This window comes from Manis pentadactyla, chromosome 18 (assembly GCF_030020395.1).
Source record: "Manis pentadactyla isolate mManPen7 chromosome 18, mManPen7.hap1, whole genome shotgun sequence".
In the NCBI taxonomy this organism is placed as follows: Eukaryota; Metazoa; Chordata; class Mammalia; order Pholidota; family Manidae; genus Manis; species Manis pentadactyla.
In genome coordinates this window covers 9,673,355-9,689,090 of record NC_080036.1, presented here as the reverse complement: position 1 = coordinate 9,689,090, position 15,736 = coordinate 9,673,355, and the positions used below count along the sequence as shown (strand labels likewise).

Sequence of the window (15,736 nt, the reverse complement as noted above, 5' to 3'; positions counted from 1 at the left end):
CCAGGTGATACGTCACCTTCTGACGGAGGTGCTTGCACAAGTCAGTCACAGGGCCTCAGCGCAGCAGTGACAAAGAGCTGTGACCCTTGGCCCATGTGAGTTCAAACCCTGCCTCTAGCCTTTCTTCTTCTTCTCATATGCAAAATGGGATAATAAAGAGCGTGCTTTGTGGGTGTGATGGCAGAACTAAGCGCAGTGCCTGGCCCCTGGGCGTCAGCACCCTGGGCCCCGCCTGAAGTCAAAGGGCGCAGTGCCAATGTCTTGGCAAGACAGACTAGGCCCTTGATGCTGGGAGAGAAGGCTTAGCACATCAAACAACCCCTAAGTAATTTCAGTGGTCTGACCCCAACTGGAGACTACGAATGTGGGAAAAAGTAACTTTCTCTGCTACAGAGCTTTGCACACTCACAGCACAAGTGGGAGAAGCACGACAGTCCCCTTTGGGTGTGCCGGGAGGGGCCACGCGGTCAGGGCCCCTCTGAGCCCACTGCCAGCTCCCAGGAGAGGCACTGCCTCGCTAGGTGGCAGAGCTGGAAGACAGTGATGCCGTTGCGTTGGTCTGCTGAGTTCTAGAGGCGGAGAAATGAAATGGGAGGAGCCGTCTCCTGGAACCAGCTGCACACACAGACGGCGCGAAAGGCTGGGGAAAGGCGCCAGCCTCGGGAAGCAAAGCTGGGCCCAGTGCTCTCGCTCCACTCCGCGCCGGAACTCGCCCCTCCGTAGCGAGAGAGGGAGGCACCTGGCAGCTCGGAGGCCAGAGCAAGGGCTCTGCCTGCAAAGACAGGCGCCCAGGCCTGCCCCAGAGACCCAGGGAATACACCAGCCCTCCCCCAGTCCTGCCCGTGTGGCCGAGCCACCCTGGCCGCCAGGCACACTCCGATGGCCCCTGCTAGAAGGCCTTTCTCCTCACACCAGAGCTGACTCAGAGCCCTGGGCCCCAGGTAAGCTTTTAGAGGAGTACATTAAGAAATAAGTAAGCACACATACAAATGATAATTTTTTAAAAACATGGCTTTATCTAAAATAAAACATTTATCCTTTTTCAACCCAGAGAGAAAAAAACACAGAACAATTATGGGACAAATTGCAGCAATCTTTAAACTTAAGTTTTATTGCACTATCAATTTATGTTAAAAAAAATCAAACTATTTAAGTCAGAGCCGGCAGGCATGGATGTCAGTGCTCAGGGAGTGGTTGCCATGACAACTCAGGGCTTTTCCCGAAGCTGGGCTCCAGCTCAGACCCAGTGGGCTGTTGCCTGAGACACGAGTGTCACACGCACAGTTCAGACTCTGAACGCAGACACTGCACCCCTCATAACACACGTACCTCGTTACATCCCCATCCACCAGCGCATCCGTACGGTGAGTCTTCCTCCTTGGAAATGCACAATGGCTCAGTCAATCACACTGACTTGTCTTCTGCCTAAACGCGAGGTGCCTCTGCACCGGCCTCGTTGCCCCCGTGGCTGAGCGTGCCCTGAGTACCTTCCTGATGCCTGACTGACCCCCCGCTTTCCAGTTCTCCCCACAGCATCACTGTGCTTTCTGCCTCACACCACCCGGCCCCTGCCTTTCAACCCTTTCACCTTTGCTTCTTCTCATTTTGGTTTTTCTGTCTGTACCTTATTCCCTTCAGGCTTTCTTGTTTGTCTAGTTTTCTCCTTTCCTATTAAGCTGATGAACAGTAAGGAATAAATGGTTCGATGTGTTCTCTGCTCCAGCTCTTCACCCTCCCTGCCTGGCCCAAAATTATTTGCACTTATAAGGGGGCCTCACAGATCGCTGTCACCGAGGAATGGAATGTCTAGGTGCATCTTTGTGGGCAGGGTAGCAAAACAAGTAGGAGAGTTAGAGTTTCAATAACTTCTCTGTAGCAAATTATGAATAGTATCTAGACAACCTTGTCTGGTCCACTTTACATGAGGTTGGTTGCATTATTATTTGTACTAAAGGGAAAAATACAGCTTTAAAGTAAGAAGCAACAGTTGGCAGGTAGTCGGCAAGACTTCATACCGTACCACACCTGTGTGGCGGAAGTGGGCTTGGATCACACGTGTTTAGAATTGCAACATGTCAAATTGTTTTTCTGACAAATAGGCTGGAAACTTGCTGACAAAAATTTGTAGGATAGACTTGAAGAACAAAGTTTCTTTTATGTATTTACAACACCCCAAAAGTCATACATTTTAAGTGATTGATTTTTTTTTTTAATTCTTGAAGATAATTTTTTTTCCAGTTGATGTCAACATTAGGATGTTGCCACCCAGAAGATAATAGCTGAGGCTGTCAAGACTATCATGTGCAGTTTTCTGCCCTTGAAAACTTTCATTTTCAGGAAAGAAATAATACTGCCACTTCAATGCAGTACTTCTATAGATGGTGGACACTTCCCTGTGAATCCCTTTTGTGTTAGAATATTCCTTCTCTCAACATCTGTCTTCATCTGATAGCCTTTCTACTAAATTACTCAGGTGAAGTGAAAAGATAGGATTTTTAAAAATTAAACGGTAAGATAAATCTCACTTTAAAAAATGGAAAAAGAATAAAATGTGCTGTTAAAAGTAGTGTCAAATAAAGACATAAAGGAAGAAATCATTATGTGCAACAATTGAATATGCTGAGGATCTTGTTGATGTTTGATCCCCTTCTTATACTCTCTGCTCATTCAGGCAAATTAGGAGACCCTTTTTGTTCCACTTTAATTTAAAAAAATTAGTTACTATGGAGCAGCAAAGAGAAGTCTGTGTCCCATCTCTCCTGAGCCATTAGGAAGGACACACTCTGCCTATGGTGGCCGCCCAGTGGACAAGCGGAGGGACACTGCTCACTGTTCGTCACTACAGAGCTGACCGTCAACCCCAGGCACAGTGATTCCATTCTCAGAGTGCTTGGGAAAGAAGGACCACACATTAAGTAGGCTCTGAGGACCTAGGAGTAAATCCCAGACAGGAAAAAGTAGTCACTATTTCTAACCATTTGACAGTCTCTACCCTATTCAAAAACATTCTGGAAGAGAAATATTTTTCATATGTGGACCTTTGTGATTGGGATCTTTCACTTAACATGATTTTTCAAGATTCATCCATGTAGGAGCGTATATTAGTATTTCATTTTTATTCCAAATAATATCCCATAGTGTGGACTTTGCACATGTTATATATAGACATCAGAGTTCTTCTTTTTGGCTACTATAAACATGCTGCTATTAACATTCATGTACAAGTTTTCATCTCCCTCTTGTATATACCCAGGAGTGGAGGTCCTAATCATATAGTTAACTGTATGTTTGAGGAACTGCCAGGCTGTTTTCCAAAGCAGCTGCACCGTCTTACATTCTCATCAGCAGTGGATGAGGATCCAATTCCTCCACAGCCTCCCCAACACTTGTCATTATCTGTCTTTTTTATAATAGCTACTCTGCTGGGTGTGAACTGGTTGGTATCTCCTTATAGATTTGATGTGCACTTTTCTGGTGGCCAAGGATGTTGAGCTTTTCATGTGCTTATTGGTTCTTTGTATATCTTCTTTGGAGAAAGGTCTATTCAGCTCTATTGCCCCTTTTTAAATTGGGTTATTTGTCTTTTTATTTCTGAGTTGTAAGATATGGAAGAGAAAATTTATCCAAAGTTTAGCCCAAACATCATACTCCAGAAGAGTCAGGCATCCATGTACATCAGCCAAATATCCACAATATTGAGCATTCTGAGGACACTGAAATCCTTGTCTTGTCTACACTACTCTCACTCAGTGGCCTTTCTTGGCTGTATCTTCTCTCTTTTGAAGCAAAAAATGCCAATAATGAAATCAATAATGTAACAGGAATCAGGAGACTTTTAAAGGGAAAAACATGTATGTTCTGCCCTGTTTTGGGCATCTCTCAAGATTATCCTCAGGCTGTCTCACTGGAGGGACACATGCAGTGGGAAGCAGGTAACACACGTGGCTGCAGGTCACTATGGGAAAGAATACAGATTAAAAGCAAGAGGAAAACTCATATGCCTTGGTGGAACCCAAAGAGATCACTGGGTCCTCTACCCTGGGCCATAGGAGAGAGGGCTTTCTCTGTAGCAGCAAATTTCAGGGGTGTGGCTGAAATGTCTCTGCTCAGGGAAACCCATTTGAATCCAGGGGTTCAGAGCTTCTACAAAGGGCAAGTCGTGTGGACACATCCTGCTATGTGGCCAGCCATGATTATTGAAACCCCAGAACCCAATAATGAAGTGAGGTGTACATCATCAATTCTGATGTTTGCACAAAACAGTCCTAACAAGCTGCTATGGCATAGCTCATTGCTCCAAAAAATCATCTGTCATTATCATAAAAAGCCTCCAAAGAACCACAGTTTCAGGGCTTGCAAAGAATACTCAGTTTCCTTGGAGAATTACAACAGGCTTCCTTGGAGATGCACAAATATTGCCAATCAGGCCTGCTGTGTGAGCTCAGTCCTTATGCTGCTGTTATCGTGGTATGACTAATTTTGAAATCAGCTAACAAGAGCTCCTGCATGCAGGAGAAAGAGCATTGTGCGGTCTGTGATGTCAGACCTGGACTCTAAACTTTATCAGCTGAGACTTTGAGTAAGTTCTTCAGTATATTTACACCTCAATTTTCTTATCTGCGCAATGGGTTAATAATAACTAGCATGTGGAGTTGTTAAATGTTAAGTGAAATATTAATTAATGTTAATGCATGTGAAATATTCATAAATGTGGCACATGATTTGCACCAAATAAATGTTAAGAGTGCTAAACCAGCTATGCTAACATATTCTCCTGCAGTAAAGGAGCCACCTTGCTCAAAGCAAAGTCTGACCTTTGCTCCCAGCTCCTGCAAGGTAATCTCCAAACCCTCAAAATGTCCTGCTTGATAAGAATGTCTTTGTTTACCTGGGGGCCTTAGGCCAACCACATAGTCTATGCTAACCAGAAGACTTATGGTGGGGCTTCTGGGTCACACTGGATGGTCTATGCTAACAATGTGATTTACAACTGGGGTCTTGGTCTAAATGCTTGGCAAATTACATTTACACTCAACCATGTCTCTGTGACAAAACTCTAGTAAAATCTGTGCACATCCAGGCTTGGGTGAGCTCCCTGGGCTGGCGATACTCCATGCATATTGCCACACATTACTGCTGAGAGAGGTAAACACTTCTTGCACAAGTCCGCCGTGGGAGGGCACCAAGAAGCTCCCTGCTTGTCAGCTCTGGGCCCTGCCCTCTATGCGGCTCACCTTGGCTTGTTTAGTCTGTTTCTCTTTGCTGTAATAAACTGTAACCACAAGTAGAATGTCTTCGCTGAGTTCAGGGAGTTCTATCAAACTGTGGACCCGAGGAGGTTGCTGGGACTCAAACTTGTAGCTGCAGTGAGTGGACATCCCCCATACCTTATAGTTTCATAAAGCCTAAAAACTATTTATTATTGTCTGAGCAACTTAAATTTGTTCCTAAGTCAGTACAAAGTACGATTTGAAATGATCTTATTTTCTCCCCTCAAAGAATGTAAATTTGGCTGTATGATTGGTATGAAAGTTTAGGCCTGAAATGACTATTTTTAGTAATTTAAATATAACTCTGCTCCCAATTTTCTTCTTTTATTCAATGTTTGAAACTGATTTGCTGAGCAAATAAGGACATGGCTCACTTCTTTAGATGAGCTTGGCTGAACAGTGGAGAAGCTAACAGATCTGTGATAAGTAACTCTCATTCTGGCAGCAGCCACGGGGAGGGATATTATAAAATAATCACCCTTTACCACAGGCTGAGTTTGTGGCCATTTGAAGACTGAATTAAAAACACTTATTAACCCAGAGAATTAAAAACACTGATTAACCCAGAGACTCCTCTTCTAGAGTAAGAACTTTAGAATTTCTGCAAAATACTAGGGACAATGAGCAATGATCCAAAATGGAGAATACATCACCGAATTCATCCTTCTTACCAAAAAAGAGTAGCTGTCATTGAAAATGAGAGTTGGAAACAAAGATAAGCCATCTCTTTTGACCCTGTATACCTGTAAGTGTGATTGGCTTGGTTTGCCCATACAAATAGGCAGGAGGAGAAGGAAAAAGAAATATTTCAGCACTTATAAGAAGTAGCCTTTCAGGAGCCTGTGTCTGAATCAAGGACTTATGCTGGCACAGTCCTAGGGAAACTGAGTCATGTCCTCTTATCCAAGATTACGAGGAGCAAGACACAAAATGAACTCTATCTTGATCTTGAAAAGAGAGGCTTCCTTGAGGACTCCCTCCCCGGCTGTTCTCTGGGTGTGGCTTTCACTACTCATGCTTTCGGTCCCACAGATTTTCCAGGGCCATCTGGAATCAGGCCTGTCATAGCAGCATTAGAAGCATCATGTTCTCTGAGAAACTGAGTGACAACCCGGTGTCTGATGTTTGGACGCCATCAGCAGAGAAAACAAAATTCTATTATTTCAACACTCTCTACTTTGGGAAATGATCCAAGCATGTGATATTAAATAATTTTTTCTATATAAAATTTATGATGGTGTTATACAACAATATCATTTTGTAATTGTGCTTCATAGCAATTGCATTTTAATCTCTTAATGTGTAAAGTGCCATAATTTTAAATGCCTCGTCTTAATCCCTGCAAACTTAAATACTCTCTCCCTCTCTATGAAATCTTACCTGATCTCTACATAATAATGTGAGGTGTGTATTTTCCAACCCATGTTGCAGAAAAGGACCTTAAAGTGTAAAAAGATGAACAATAGGCAGGAGAGTATGGTGGCCAAGAGTTCGCTCTCAGTCTGTGTTCAAGCCCTACCTTCCCTATGCAGCTCACATATGTCACTTTTATAAGACTGTTTCCTCATTTATAAATGGAGGGTAACTCCACTACTTTTTCATAGGGCTCTGATGTAGTTTAAATAAAATACAACATATAACCAGCTTCACATAGGCCTGACACAGAGGAAGTACATAATAATGTTTATATTATTTTCATTGTTATTATTACTCGATATAGGATAAGTGACTGGGCCTGGATCTTATCTAACAAATGCATTTACAAGATTGGGATTCAAACCCTCACTTCATGTTCACTTCTCATTTCATTATTTGTTTGAAAAAGAAAACAAGTCTTTGCATGAACAAATTGGGACCAAGTGTAGTGACTCAGTAGTTGATTAAATGTATTTATTTTCTTTCAATAGGTGGAAGAGAAATTTGATTGTACTCATTTGCTTTTGATTCCTTCCTTTCCTAATCTTTATATACAAATATATGCCTGAATATTTCATAAATCAAGGTATATCCACCCATCTCTTGGAGTGGCTAGTTACATTTAACTTCTCTGAAATTTGAAAGACTTGTGCAAATAAACCCTTAAAATGTGAGTTCCAGGTTGTAGAGTAAGTATTTCTACTGAATATTTCATAAATCAAGGTATATCCATCCATCTCTTGGAGTGGCTGGTTACATTTAACTTCTCTGAAATTTGAAAGACTTGTGCAAATAAACCCTTGAGTAGGGCTTCAATTTGAAAACCACCACCATGGGGATGTGACATGGAAGCGTGCTCACACTAAGTATGAAAATACACCTAAGGTGTATGAGTGAGTATACTGCTATGTAATTCATACCTGGGATATGTAGCCAAGGGTTATTTTCACCCTGGAAGTATTATTTCCTCATCTGGAACAATTTGACAAAATGTAAACCGAGGCTTAGTTCCATCTATTTTCACAGGAATGAGTAATTAAGGGAACAAAGGAGAAGGGAGGGAATTTAACAGGAGACAATGCATTCTCACACCTGTCCATGTTGTGATTTCAGGTGTTTTGACTGAATAAGCAAATAAAGAAACAAGCAAAGAATCTGAAACTGAAGAAAAAATAAGATCCATTTAAATTTTGTGTCTATTCATCAATGGATTTCCTAAAACCAAAGTGACTACATGCAGACGTCTTGTCTACAACTCTCAGTGTTTATAATTCAGGGAGGAAAACTGAATGTGAAACTGTGAAGCTAAACTTTTTGCAAAGTTCAGAAAAAATTTTCTTGGGCACACAAAAAACAGCCCATTGTATTGTTCCATTCTCAAACTTAGAAATCAATCTAGAATGACAGATCTTGACTCCCCTAATGTATTTAGTTTGATTATTTAGAAATTGAAATCTGTAAGTGAGCACTGTTTGTTCACAGTAACATTTTCAAAATGAAACTAAACAGGATTTGGAGCTAAATCATTCATATCATCATATTACTGAGAAGTGGAAGGGATAAGGATCACCCTGTCTAACCTTTTCATTTTCTAAATGAAGATATGTATCCATGTTTGACTCTGGGTTGCTGACACAGTAGTGAATCCTGCAAGTAAGGCTTGGATTTGGGCTCAGGTTTCCTATATCCTAATGGCTAACTTAAAAATAACAACCTTAATGAGACAGAATTCATAAAGTGTAAGTTTTCTTCTTTTAAAGTATATAATTACATGGAGTTTTAAGTGTATTTACAGAATTGTACAACTGTTACCACTATCTACTTTAGAATATTTCACCACCCTAAAAACAAACCCTGTACATATTAACAGTCATTTCCCATTTTTTCTTCCCCTCAGCTCCTGGCACCACTTTCTGTACTTGGATTTCCCTATTCTGGATATTTTGTATAAATGGATGATATAATATGTGGCGTTTTGTGACTGGCTTCTTTCACTTAGAATGATGTTTCCATGGTTTGTCCGTATTGATGTATATGTATTAGTACTGCATTCCTTTTGGATGCCAACTAATATTCCATTATGTTGATTTGCCATGATTTTATGATCCATTCTTTGGTTGATAAACATTTGCATTGTTTCCACTATTTGGTTATTATGAATAATTCTGCTGTAAACATTCATGTACACATTTTGACTTTTGTTTCAATATTCTTGAGGATACACTTAGGAGTGGAATTGCTGGTTCATATGGTAATGCTATGTTCACATTTTGAGTAAGTACCAGTTTTCCACAGAGACTTCACCATTTTACAATCACACCAGCAATGTAGAAGTGTTCCAATTTCTCCACATTCTCACCAACACTTTGTGCATCATTTTTAGTTTTAGCTTTCCTAATGTGTGTGAAAGTGATATTTCAGAGATTTGATTTCTATTTTCTCTAACAAATAATGATGTTGAACACCTTTTTTCAAGTCTTATTGGCCATTTGTAGATCTTCTTTGCAAATATGTCTTACTCAATTCTTCTGCCTATTTTTCAATTGGTTTATCTCTTTATTGTTGAATTACAAGATTTCTTTAAATCATATTATATGCTGTGCAAATATTTTCTTGCATTCTGTGGATTGTCTTTTCGCTTATTTTATGATATCCCTTGGAACACAAAAATTGTAAATTTTGATTAAATGTAGTTACTCTTTTTTGTTCTTTTGTTGCTTGTGTCTTTGGTATAATATCTAAGAAAACATTCATTGCCTAATGAAGGTCATGATGTTTTATTTCATGAGTTTTCTTCTAAGACTTCTATATTAGCTCTGACATCTGTCGTGAGAGGAAGGAATCTAACTTTATTCTTTGCATGTTGACCAATTTCTAGTTGCCCAATATGAATTGTCTTGGCACCCTTATCCAAAATTAACTGCATATATATAATGGTTTATTGCTGGACTCTCAGTTCTAGTTCATCGGTCCACATGTCTATCCTCATGAGAGTGCCACTGATCTTTGTATAAGTTTTGAAACAATTGTGAGTCCTCCAACTTTGTTCTTTTTCAAGATTGTTTTGGCTATTCTGAGTCCTTTGAATTTCCATATGAATTTTTGGATCAAGTTGTCAATCTCTAAAAAATGTCATCTTGGAGTTTTAAAAAAATGGCATTATTTTATAATTTTCCTTTCAGATTGTTCATTTCTAGTAAAGAGAAAAAATTAATTTTTGTGTATTTTTCCTGCAAACTACAACTTTACTGAACTTCTTAATTACATCTAATAGTTTTTCTGTGGAATCTTGATGGTTCTATATATTTTATATCATGTTATCTGTAAATGGAGATAGTTTTACTTCTTCCTTTTAATATGAATGCCTTATTGCATTTTCTTGCATAATTTCTTATGTAGAATCTCCCATTTATTTTGAATAGAAGGGGTGAAATCAAACATCTTTGTCTTATTCCTAAAGTGAAAGTATTCAGTTCTTCATCATTTAACATGCTTATAGATTTTTTTTATATCCTTTATCATATTGAGAAAGGTACTTTCTATTCCTTGTTTTGTTGACTGCTTTTATCATGAAAGGATATTTATTTTGCTGTTTTTTTCTGAATCTTTTGAGACTATCTGTGTTATTTTTGTCCTTTATTCTATTAATGTGTATTATACTGATTGATTTTCATATACTAAACTAACCTTGCATTCCTGCCCTCATCTGAAAAATTTTCTTATTCCCTTGTGATTTTTTTTGACCTTTTCATTCCTTAGGAGTGTGTTTCATTTCCAAGTATTTGTGAACTCCCAAGTTTGTTCTTGTTACTGATTTCTAGTTTCATTCCATTATGGCTGAGGAACATACTTTGGATGGTATCAGTAATGTTTAATTTAATGAGGTTTTTTTCCTAGTCTATGGCTCATCCTGAAAACATTCCAGGTGTACTTAAGGAGAACATGTAATCTGTTATGGTTTGGTGAAGATTTCCACAGATGTCTATTAGTTAAATTAACATTAACTTAGAATAGTTCACATTAATACTGACCTAACTTCAATAGTGTATAAATGCTTTATAACAATATAGCTCCTTTCCTTCACTCCACCTTTGTACTATTAATTATATACAAATTATTATCTATACATTATTAACCCATCAACAAGTGTATTTAATTACTGATTTATGTAGTTGTCTTAAATTAGATAGAAGTAACAAACAAACAAATTGTGCTTATGTTGTCTTTTATATTTATTTACAATATATTTACAAATGTAGTTAATTTCTTTGGACTTCTTTATTCTTTTGTGTGGATTCAGGTTATTGCTTAATGTTCTTTCATTTGCTGGGATGGGCTGAGTGAATCCAACAGTCACATGCCTAATCTCTTCAAAGAGCCTTCTGTGTGACTAATCATTCTACCTTTTGATCCTTAGAAGAAACAAAGTTAAGCTAGTCACAGTGTAACACGGGGGGAGGGAGGGTAAAATCCTGGGGCAAAATACCTTTGAAACCGAAATCAGTCAAAGGGAGAAATAAGTGGGAGAAACCCCATTTATTTCTTACAAGCAGTTCACTTCTTCTCTCCTGTGTCTCTCTGACAACCCAGCTGCAGAGGAGGCCCCATCCAACCCCTCCTGTCCAGATATGCCCTGGCTCAGCCTTGTAATTACCTATCCGTATGGAGATGCACTAAGGCCAGGCAAGAGATTCCGGAAATACCTTGCAATTTTACCCACAACCAGTTACAGCATCGCCAGCTCTCTGTTCTTACTGAGCTCACAGCATTTGTCCAAGTCAGTTCTCACTGGATCCTCACAAGGCTTTGGTTAATTTCCAGAGCTCTCAAAAGGTTGATTTTGATTTATGGTCTCTTGCAACTACTCAATTTCTGTCAGTTTTCTTGCTTTTATGGAGGAGTGACTTTGCAGAGGTCCTTACTCTGTCAATCTGGAAGTGTTTTCTTTGTGGTGGCTGTTTTTAAATCAAATTAATTAATTAGCTTTTCAAAATGATCTTATTATTTTAGCAGTCCAATTCAACAGATGCTGTGAAGCCCTCCTTGGCTTTGGGGGTACCGCTGCATGTGTTTAGGTATAGCTCATATGGCAAAAATGTGCTCTATCACCATTAAAAGTGGCTGCTGAATTCAAAAAGGCAGGGAGTGCTGAAATCCTCAAGTGTGCTCTGTTCAGCAGGTGCTGAGTCAGAACTTTCTGGGGAATAATGCTCATAAATCAATGACCAAATTTTTAAATGCCATGAGAAAGGTAAATTTCAAGTTGTCCTTGTGCTTTCAATATAAGCAATAATAAGCTAAGATTAATAATTTTCTACAAAATGTTTATTTTGTCCCAAATATTTAGGCAACACAATTCTTACAGGACTTTACCTGAGTGTTTTTATTCATCAGCTATTCATGTCAGTGCAACTACATGCAGCCTTCAATCTGACCCAGGAAATATATTTGTATAGCAAATTACAGGCAGTTGATTTTTGGCTTGACTAAAGCTTTTTGATAAACATGAAAATTGCTAGTGTGACACTGTAGTTCAAACACATTGTAAGCAGTCCAGAGTAATGCATGGTATATTTATGTGGATGTTGATAGTGAATTCATTTAGAATGCTTTGAATTTGTGTTTGTGTTTGTGGCTATGAAAAAGATGGAGACAGCACTATGGATAATCATTTTGTCAAATAAAACTGTAAGAAATAACTTCTTTTCAGTAGTAGAATTTAAGCACAGAGCTAAAGAAACATTCAAATAACACAGAATGATTTGTAGTATAGCATAGAGACAGATAGACATAGACAGATGATAGAGATAGAAAGATAGATGGATTTAGATGTAGATGATAGGTAGATAGATAGGTAGGTAAACAGATAGAGATAGAATAGATAGTACAGTATAAGTAGTATCTGTGATGTGGGTCACATATTGTCATCCTTTGTCACCTTTATTGCACCTGTGGTGCAATGATGGATTTGAAAAAATATCCGTCTTTTACATGGAATAGTTCATGAGAAATAATTAGACACTTGTATTATATATATGTAACTGGCAAATTCAGAATAGAGAAATAACCTTATTCATACTGAATACCTCTTAAAATCAAAACAAATTATAGCCCATACTATAGTTTAACCCAACTAAAGTGTAACTCTACAGAAATAGGATTCTACAGAAATAGGAACAATTCCTTCCTCTGCATCAGAGGCAGTGTTGCTTGTCATTGAGGACAGTGGAAACAAGGCGGAGCAATGGGAAGACTCCAGGGGAGGCCCAGAGGGGATGGCCACTCCTCGCCATGGGCCTCGGTTTGGAAGGCCTCCCTTGAGGTCTAATGGTTTATTGCTGCACTCTCAGTTCTATGTCATCGGTCCACATGTCTATCCTCATGAGAGTGCCACTGATCTTTGTATAAGTTTTGAAACAATTGTGAGTCCTCCAACTTTGTTCTTTTTCAAGATTGTTTTGGTTATTCTGAGTCCTTTGAATTTCCATATGAATTTTTGGATCAAGTTGTCAATCTCTGGAAAATGTCATCTTGGAGTTCTTAAAAAATGAATGTTTTCTTAGGACACAAGCAACAAAAGAACAAAAAAGAGTAACTACATTTAATCAAATTTTCAATTTTTGTGTTCCAAGGGATATCATAAAATAGGTGAAAAGACAATCTACAGAATGCAAGAAAATATTTGCCTAATGAAGGTCATGATGTTTTATTTCATGAGTTTTCTTCTAAGACTTCTATATTAGCTCTGACATCTATGGTGAGAGAAGGAATCTAACATTTTTCTTTGCATGTTGACCAATTTCTAGTTGCCCAATATGAATTGTCTTGGCACCCTTATCAAAACTAACTGCATATATATAATGGTTATTGAGGTCTACTAGGTGGACAGAAATCTCCTTGCCTCCTGCCTTACAGATCCCTCTTTAGGGAATATCTGGAGTCCACATCAAGGTTTGCTGTGTGCATGTATTTGAGCTTTTTCCTGTCCTCATCTCTTTTTACGCCTCGCTGGTTACCCAGCCCCAGGAACCCTGATATCCTTGCTCTAATATGCCAAGCTTTTAACTCTAATTATGTTCCAGTTAAAAAGTGGAATGTAATTAAAATTTCATATTGAATTTTGGGGGAAACAAATTTTATTTATTATCTGAAGAAGTAGATTAGGATTCTGATTTAGAACAGAATAAAATGGCTATTTTGCAAATCTTTTCCTATTTTCACCTCACCTCTACTTCCCACCTGACTTACCAGTGAGTGGAGGCATTTTCTTCCACCCATCCCCAGGTTCTGCAAATATTTGTAGAGTACCTACTATGTCCAGGCCTTCAACAATATCTTGAAAAGAAGTGGAAAAAGGCAGACCCAGTGGAACTGCCCCTGTCATCACACCAGGGCAGCCGGAGGACAGCCCTGCCTATGGCACCTACGGGGGCATAACTCAGAGGTTCTTTCCTGCACAGTCAGCCCACTGGACCTGGCAGTAAAGGCAGGCACTACAGCTGGGAAGCAGCAAAGAGCTCTTTCCTCCAACAGGTGCCAGTGCCATGCATTTGCAACCTCACCACTACTCCAGGCACTGGGCAGCTCCAGAGAGTAGAGCTTCTGGACACTAGAGGGCCAGCCTACATGGCAGCCCTTGAAACTTTGGTAACCACGAATCCAAAGCCTGCACTGGCAATAAGTACATACCTATCAATAATCACCCTAAATAAAAATGGATGGAATGCACCAATCAAAAGACATAGAGTTACAGAATGGAGGAAAAACAAAGACCCATCTATATGCTGCCTACAAGAGACTCACTTCAAATCCAAAGACATACACAGACGAAAAGTGAAGGGATGGAAAAAGATATTTCATGCAACTAATAGGGAGAAAAAAGCAGGTGTTGCAGTACTTGTATCAGACAAAATAGACTTGAAAAAAAAGAAAGTCACAAGAGACGAACAAGGGAATTGCATAATGATAAAAGGGGTCAGTCCAACAAGAGCATATAAACACTGTAAATATCTATGCACCCAATGTAGAAGCACTGAAATATGTGAAACAAATACAAATATAACCATTGTAAATATCTATGCACCCAATATAGGAGACCCTATATATGTGAAACAAATACAAATGGAGAAATACAATGTGATGCATTCATTTTAGGAGACTTTAATACACCACTCACGCCAAAAGACAGATCAACCAGTCAGAAAGTAAGTAAGGAGACAGAGGCACTGAACAATACATTAGAACAGATGGACCTAACAGACATCTATAGAACTCTCCACCCAAAAGCAGCCAGATATACATTCTCCTCAAGTGCACATGGAACATTTTCCAGAAGAGATCACATACTAGGCCACAAAAGGAGCCTCAGTAAATTCAAAAAGCTTGAAATTGCAAAAACCAGCTTCGCAGACCACAAATGTTTGAACTAAAAATAAATTATTCAAAGAAAACAAAAATGGCCACAAGCACATGGAGATCTAAAAACTTGCTCCTAAATAATTAATGGTTCAATATCCAAATAAAAACAGAGATCAAGCTGTATATAGAAACAAATGAAAACAACAACTCAACACCCCAAAACCTGTGGGATGCACCGGAAGGCAGTTCTAAGAGGAAACTATATTGCAATAAGTCAAGAAAGAAGAACAATCCCAAATGAACAGTCTAAGCTCACAATTCATGAAACTATAAAAAGAAGAACAAATGAGGCCCAAAGTCAGTAGAAGGAGGGACATAATAAAGATCAGAGCAGAAATAAATAAAACTGAGAAAATGAAACAATAGAAAGAATCAATTAAATCAGGAGCTGGTTCTTTGAGAACATTAACTAAATAGATAACCCCCTAGTTATACTTATCAAAAATATATGAGAGTCTACACACATAAACAGAATCAGAAATGAGAATGGAAAAGTCACTAAGGACACCACAGAAATACAATGAATTATTAGAGAGTACTATGAAAAATTTTATATAACAAATTAGGTAACTTAGAAAAAAATGGACAACTTTCTAGAAAAATACAACCTTCCAAGACTGACCCAGGAAGAA

General features: G+C 38.9%; 1 protein-coding gene across 1 annotated transcript in view; it reads left to right on the top strand.

Moving 5' to 3' along the window:
* GABRG3 (gamma-aminobutyric acid type A receptor subunit gamma3) overlaps positions 1-15,736 on the top strand; it is a 597,918-nt gene that overhangs the window by 472,361 nt on the left and 109,821 nt on the right. The window lies entirely within an intron of this gene.